This window comes from Meleagris gallopavo, chromosome Z, assembly GCF_000146605.3.
Source record: "Meleagris gallopavo isolate NT-WF06-2002-E0010 breed Aviagen turkey brand Nicholas breeding stock chromosome Z, Turkey_5.1, whole genome shotgun sequence".
Taxonomy (NCBI): domain Eukaryota; kingdom Metazoa; phylum Chordata; class Aves; order Galliformes; family Phasianidae; genus Meleagris; species Meleagris gallopavo.
The window spans coordinates 42681876-42690112 of NC_015041.2; the positions used below are offsets into that span (position 1 = coordinate 42681876).

At 38.9% G+C, this 8237-nt stretch overlaps 1 protein-coding gene across 1 annotated transcript in view; it reads right to left on the bottom strand.

The window, feature by feature from the left end:
• FER (FER tyrosine kinase) overlaps nucleotides 1-7271 on the bottom strand; it is a 162025-nt gene extending 154754 nt beyond the window's left edge. Inside the window, 1 exon segment of the mRNA XM_010725904.3 lies at nucleotides 7202-7271. The gene's annotated coding sequence lies outside the window, so the exon portion shown is untranslated.
• Between the last annotated feature and the right edge of the window lie 966 nt (nucleotides 7272-8237).

The following is an 8237-nucleotide window of genomic DNA, read 5'->3' on the forward strand; positions in this document are numbered from 1 at the left end:
ATAACATATCTTTTTAAAATTAAATCAGGAATCTTTTGTATATTATTTTTTAAGTTTAAAACAAAGCATTAATAATAGAACACATGTTTTAAATCTTACAAAAGGACAGAATGTGAACAAATATCATTCAAGCAGATATTATTCAGTATTCCTTTCTCGTTACTTAATGACATTCTAGAAACAGTACTGCCTAACATAAATACAAAACTTTCATTCTCCATGACCAAAAATAGGAAAGACTGTAAGTAATGCTTACATTCAGTCGCTTCAAGGAAAACAACAGTCACGGGCAGTTGTTTGAAAGGAGGAAGAAATGCACTAAATGAGAGTCACTGCTGTATTCACCATCTTTAATAGAAGAAGTGAATACTTGAAAGAAGTTGCAAAGCACAAGATTTAAAAACATAAAAGAAAGTCTCCACTAGCAATTACCAACAGCAAAACACAAGAGAAAAACATCAGAATACCTAAGCTGTTCCAAAAGTAGTGCCTCCCACTTATTTCCACTGAAACTACAACGAATACAAAGAACACAAGAACATTTTTTGATAGAGCAAATTCTCAACTACAAAGCATTAATTTTCAACAAAGTAGCCACCATGAGCTAGGCACATTCACCAGCAATGAACAAGAACGTGCACACCATGCTTATGAAAGTCTGAAACAGAGGAGTCTTGTCACTGCTGAAATGCAGCACCCACCACCTCACTGTGCTCACATCCACTATTTGATCTCCTTAAACATTCAGCAAGTGTTGGTGATGAATGTCAATAGGTGCCATATTTTCTGCGTGGACAAATTCAGTGACACAACTTTGTTTCATACTCACATCTGTATCAGACACGATTTCGTCAGACTACCCCTCTGCTGACATCTGTCAAATGGTAAAAAAATATATACCAAAATACTGGTGGGAAGGTTCAACCTCTACTTAGCGATATCACCTCTGACACCATGGGCCAACATCATAAAATAGGAGGCATCACCTTTGAAACAGCTCTCATAAATGTGGCTTTTATCCTCCCATCACAAATATGAGCCAATTAGAAATGACAGCATTCCTATGGACAGAAAAACTTTTCTTGCCTTTTTCTCACTTCAGGTAGAACATGAAGTAAAATGCATATTACTATCAACATCTCAATGAAGGCAGTTGTCAAAAAAAAAAATAAAAAAAAATCACATATGCTGAAATAATTGTTTCCAAAAGTTCTGTTTCGAAATAAAACAACAGACCACAGCTACTGAAACAGAGACAAGCTACATTTTCCATTCTCTGCACAGAGGTAAAATTTGCATCTTTTTTTAAACGTGATATTATTCAGCATACCAGAAAGGAGGTTTTTTTGCCTATTACTACAAAAATAAAGCACACTACCGTTTTTTTTTCTTTCTGTAATTGTGGTTACTACTGACTTCATGTCTATGAGCTTGTTTTTATCTACATGGAGGTCATGTGTAGAATTTGAAATTGGTAGCATAAAACCTTTCCAATACTTGTCTAAATGATAGGAATATACTAACCACTACACAAAAGAATTAAAAAAAAACCTGTCAGTAACCTAATCGTATACCTGCCTATAAGACAGCGACAAAATACTATCGCTATTTCTAGCCTACAAAGTAGAAACTGAAAGGTACAGACAGCTTGCTTTCTCAGTGCAATAAAGATACGAAAGAGAAAATTAAAGGATGATAAGAACAGAGAAGAAAATGTAGATCAACTTTTGTTTTCTTCAATTATGGCTGAGAAAGTCAAAGCAAATCACACATTAGATCTTGGGGCATCCTGAAGTACCATAAGAACATTTACAAATAACAAATTAATAGTAAGAATTCACAAGAAGCAGCTACTATTCAATAGAAGAGTTGCAGTACCAAGTATGAAATTGTCGAATTACTAATTCTACAAAACCTTAGGCTTAAAGTGACTACTGACTAGTAATGTAAAGAAGAATGGAGAGCAGAAAATAAACCCTTTTTTTATTTTCAGAACTTAACAGGGAAAAGTACAATGTCTGACTTCCATATTGGAGAAGGTGTTAAAATCATACCAAAGAATCTGTAAACTGGAATATGGTGAGAAAAACACAACAGATTGTAAACAAAAGTCATGCATTGCAATTCAAAGAGTTCTTTGTGAAATCAAGCAGCTGACAGACAAAGGTGCTAGACATGGTAGCAAAGAAAACACATCAGAAAAGTTTCAGCTGTACTATCTACTAGGAATTTGTTACAGAAGGGAAGCCCTTGTAAGCAGGAATAAGGAATAGAGTTCCTCCAGGGAGGGAGACAGAAGCATCATCAGAATCTGTGCCAGGCTACGTTCATTTATTTGGATTGGTCACCTAAATATCGACTATTTCATATAATATCTGTGCTTAAGCTTGTGAACAGTACAAATAAAGGTAATCAAAACTGATGCTACATGACAAATTCCTGCAGATAAACTCCAGAATATCGGGAAACAGGCATGTAAAACAGCAGGTGAAGTAACTTATCAGTAAATGCTGTGTAGCATTCTAGGTTGCTTAACATCACACAGGAGAATACTCTGGTTGTCTCTGAGCATACACCTTCAGAAACATTTGTTCAGTGCTTTGAAGTGGTCAGGTTTGAAAATATCCAGTATATTGGAGAATATATTCTCTGATGTGAAGGGAAGAGCGAACATCAGAGAATATATTCTTAGATTGCTGGTAAGAACGGTGTTCCTCTCTCTCTATTCTGTCTTATGAAGAACATGAAGTATAGGCAATATTGATCAGAGTATGGAACAGCTTTTGAACAAAGAAAGTAAAGAGAATTTTTTAGCTTGCAAAACAAATAACAACAATATGTCAGATCAAAGTACAAAAAAAAAGTGATAGCAAAAAAAGTGGCTTCAGATTCAGATGTCTGAATTGCTTCCCACAAAAATGTGGGAACATCAAATGAAACTTTAAAAAGCTGCTCTTAAGTACTTCTTCACTAAGTAAATATTTGAATGAATTTAATGCCTAAAGATATTCTGAGACAAACAAGTTCAAAAATGATTACAAAAATTCATAAAACAAATCTTACACACAGAATGCCCACTCAAGACATCTCCAAACTGCACTAGCAGGAAAAACATGCCAGATGCACTAATATTCTACATCTGTGGCAACAGTCCTTTCTTAACAGCTAGTTCTAAGCTGGATGGACTTTTTCACTCAGACGAACTCGTACACTGGGCTCTCACCTGTAGGTAATTAATATCACAATTTTCTCAAGCAACTGTGATGCTATCAAAAAGAATAAAACCGCCTTTAGACTCCTCTCTGATCAGAATTATAAAATATCTTTGGACATAAGTTTTTGCTTACCTGAAGGTATTGTTTTCAAACATGCAAGTGATAGTAATAGATGTGATGGGATTAAGTTAGTAACAACCACATAATACGACCTAAAGTCACCACCTAAATCTTTCCTTTACCACCAAAGAAAGACATTTATCCACAGCAGAAAGATTTCTGTCAAGCCTGTCTTCTGCAATTCAGCATTCCTCTACTTCTAGCATGGGAAAAAGTTTCTCAGTGACCAAATTTTATTTTCTTGTGACTTTAGAGAAAAGAGACTATCTCCTTTCAACTTAAGCATATAATTTTCTGCCTAACCAATTCTAATTCTTTCAGTCTTTTATTTGAAATCATTTTCTAGACCACTGATGCTCTCTTAATTCCCTCAAATTTGGTCCCCAAATCAGTTAAGCTCAAAGCCTAATAAGGAGCGGTGGTGGTGAACTGCCAGTGCTGAGAAGAGCAGAGGTTGCTTCATGTGACTTCTAAACCTTAGTGCCTTTGTTTTTTTCCCAACATTAAAACACTATTTTAATCTATGACCCACTGTACTCTACTATACTGCTGACCTAATGACAAAGGCTGCGTTGTTCCAGAGGGTCTCACTTTCTCATTCTCCACCACACTTGCAGTCACTCCCAGCTCCTTATGGTCTGAAAACATCCTTAACATGCTCTGTATTAGATCAGAGAATGAAAGAATACTCTCAGCTGGAAGGAACTCACAAGAATCACTGACTCCAACTCCGGGCTCCACACAAGTCCACCCAAAATTCAAACCCTTTGCCTGGTAGCACTGTCCAAACACCCCTTGAACTCCAGCACAGTCATGCTCACTGCCCTGGGGAGCCTGCTCCAAACCAACTGCCCTCTGGTGAAGAATCTTTCCCTAATACTCTGCCTGCCTCTCCCCTGACACAGCTCCATGCCGTTCCCTCGGGCCCTGTTGCTGTCACACAGAGCAGAGCTCAGCGCTGCCCTCTGCTCCCTGTGAGGAGCTGCAGCCGCCATTAGGCCTCCCCTCAGCTCCTCTGCTCCGGGCTGAACAAACCCAGAGATCTCAGCTGCTCCTCACACATCTTGGCCTCCAGCCATTTCACCACCATCTCAATCTCTTATAAAAAACAGATAACAAGCAAGTGCTGGCACTGGGGCAATGAGCTCTTCAGGAGCAGTTCAACCAAGCCTGCATCCATCATGAGGAATATTCTACCCAACAGCCAGAGGCAAATAGCAAGGCAGATGACTGTCGTAGTTTTATTATTTTTGTTACTGATGTTCCACATCATAACATCATACAGTGCACTGGGAGTTAAAGAGTTAATGCTCCAGTTCTGTGAATTGATGATATTTTCGGGTACCTTTCTCAGAAGAGAAGAACTACATCCCAGAAGACTTCAATGTTCTGTTTCCACTTTCCATTCACAGGGAAAACTGCTCATGAGTCATGAGACTGCCTCTTCTTCCACAGCTCACCACTGTGGTTTTGCTCCCTAGCTGTCTTGACTTTAGCATGAGAGTAAGGCCTTTGGTTTTGGACACTCTCTCTCCCATTTTATTTTTTAGCTTCAATTTCAATTATATTATATTATATTGTGGTTTCTCACATTTCACTATCATATTTAGTAGATTAGTTGTCTCCTTCAGCTCGCTGCTGAAGTTTTGTTTTCAGACCTATCTCAGGGAATGGGTCTGTAGGTCCACCTGCCCCATTAGTCACACAATTAGGGTGAACTGGGCCAGAACAACTATGACTGAGACTGAATTTCACCAGGCAGAAGAGTAAACAGGGGGTGAAGGCAGCTACAGCAGTGTTCAGAAGAGCAGAGCGAGACTGCCACAATCATATTCAGCCACTGTGCCTCAAGGACTCATTGCAGCACTCCCAGTAACTCTGGAAGAGGCAATGCCACGTAGAAAATACACTGACCCCACAGCTCACTTACAAAGGGGACACGCACCTAGTTTCTTATTACCTTCCACAGGATTACAAATAAAGAAGGGTTTCCTCCCATCTTTTTCCAGGAATTAAACTTCCTTTAAATTAGGTTACAGACTGCAAGGGAAGCCAAAGAAAAGCACAGCCTGAATAGAAAGGACCTGAACAAAGAACTTCCTCTGAACTCTATTCAGCAGTGGTGCAACAATTACTTCCATGTTAAATGTTAACAGAAAAACTGATTGAACAGAATGAGGCTGGTAAAGACGATTCTATCTGAACAGAAGATGTGATCAAATATATCCAATCTTCTTAAATGTTCAAGCTCTCTGCAGAGCTTTTCCCTTTATAGCTATTTTTCTGTAGCCTTCCTTTGATCATGACTACTCCGCTTTTTTATTCAAAATTGGAATGGGGGGTTCCATAGCTTATGAGGAACAATTCCAGTCACTCTTATTCTGATCAGTATCAGAGTGGAAAGTCAAAATCCCAAATTAAACCTGTAGCTGTTCCATCTTTCTAACTGTACTGATCCAAACTAAGGACATGACTTTCTCAGCTCCTTCTGTACATGCATGTATGCATTCATATATATCCACATGTGTATGATGCATACCCTGCATATTCAAAATTAATATGATTCAAGCAGGAATGAAACTATGGACCAACACCATGACAAATTTCTCTCATGAATATATTAATGTCATTAACAATAGCATTCCCTGGTAAGGTCTGATAAACAGCAGAGAAATACTAGCCAAAAAAACCTAATTCAATTATTTTTTTTTTGTTATTATTGTCATCATCTCATGTGGCTGGCAGGTCTTCTGAAGAAGTATAAAGAATTCCACTATTCTAATGTTACAAAGGTTCTATCTCCTAAAGGAGAGAGCTGTTACAAAGAAGCTTGCAATGCTAAAATTACAAAAAAGTTGGCCACAAACAGACCAAAAAAAAAAAAAAAAACCCATAAACATAGAGATCAATGGCTCATGCTGATATTTAAGTATATTAAAAAAAAATCTAAACAAGCGGGAACAACAAAAGACAAGTCAAATGTGACATTTTCAAGAGGAGTAGTCTTGAATAAATAGTCAAGATGGAAACAAATGCAATTAAAAGGGCAGGAAAAATCAATTCTGAAATTAAGTGTTTCTGTGATAACCTTGTTTACTAATGATTTGTTCTATACACAATTACATATTCCTTCACTAATTTCTTTTATTCTATTAGACATCATCTTCACTTGGTTAGGAAGAAGTTGAAGCTACTGTTCCATTTCTTTATTCATTTGCTCAAAATCATTTAAGTTCATTCCAACATTTAAGTTGGAAAAGACCCCAATCATCATCAGGCTTGCCGGTTACCAAGCTGAGCTACTGAGTCCCATCACTAAAACATGTTCCTTAGTGCTGTATCCACCTTGAATAAGGACTGCACTATTTCCTTCAGCAGCCCCTTTCAATACTAAACCAACCTTTCCACAAATAAATTCTTCCTAGTATCCAATCTAAACTTCCTCTAGCACAGCTAGAAGCCACTTCCTCATTTCATATCACCTGTCACTGCAGAAAAAGACCAACAGAAGAGGACCTGGATGTTCTGGTGGACTGTAGGTTAGCCATGAGCCAGCAGTGTGCCCTTGTAGCCAAGAAGACCAATGGTATCCTGGAGTGTATTAAAAAGAGCGCAACCAGCAGGTTGAGGGAAGTGATTGATCCTCCTCCTCTATTCTGCCCTGATGAGGTCACATTTATAATACTCTGTCCTGTTTCAGGCTCCCCAGTTCAAGAAAGATAGAGATCTCCTAGAAGGAGTCTAGCAGAGGGCCACAATGATGATAAAGGGCCTGAAGCATCTTTCATATGAGGAAAGGCTGAGTAACCTGGGTCTGTTCAGCCTGGAGAAAACTGAAGGAGGATCTGATTAATGTTTATAAATACCTAAAGCAGGCATGTCCAACCCATGGCCTGCAGACTGCATGCGGCCCAGCATGGCTAACAATGCAGTCCACCCCCTCCCTGCAGTTTAAAGGTGGCAGTTCTTCCTAGTGGAACTGCCCTGGGCACCTGCCCATTGTTTAGCAACAATCAAATCATCAGTGCACTATTAACTCTGTCAACTGAAAACAGGGCATGGGGAGGCCAGTGCTGACACAAAGGTAAAAAAAATTGTATGCATTTTGATACATTGGCTTAACTCATGGCTCTGAACAGTGAAAAATACGCAGTTGTGATTTCTGTTTTGATAAAGGAATTTGAAAACAAAATCACAGAATCCTTATAGTACAGTCTCATTGTAGTCAACAGGAACATCCACAGCTGTATCTGGTCCGACCTTCAATGTCCCCAGGAACAGACTTTCCACCACATCTCAGGGAAACCTGTTTGAGTGTCTCATCACCTTCACTATAAAAGATTTTTCACATATATCCAGTCTAAATCTACACTCTTTTGGTTTGAAACCATTTTCCCATTCCTGTCACAACAGACACTGCTAAATAGTCTGTCCCCTTTTTTCTTACAGCCCATCTTTGATAGTGAAAGGCTGCTTTCAGGTCTCTTTGTAGCCTTCTCTTCTTCAGTCATAGCAGCTCCAGCTCTCTCAGTGTACTCTTGCAGAAGATGTGTTCCATCCCTTGGATCATTTTTGTGGCCCTCCTCTGAACATGCTTCAAATAGTCCACATCTCTCTAGGCGTACTGCTGCCTCACGTCCAGCTTCCTGTCCACTAGTACCGTCAAGCCATTTACAGCAGGGTTGTATTCAATCTTTTAATCCCCACGCTTGTATTGGTAGTAGTGGAGGTTGCTGTGATCCATGCCCAAGACCTTGCACTTGGTTTTGTTGAACTTCATGAGCTTCTCCTGGACCAACTGGAGCCTGAATAGGACTCACCAGACTTACAAATTATCAATATATAATTGTGTGTATTTTGTGAGGGCTGGTCCAAAAGTAGTGCCTCGTATTTTATTATGCT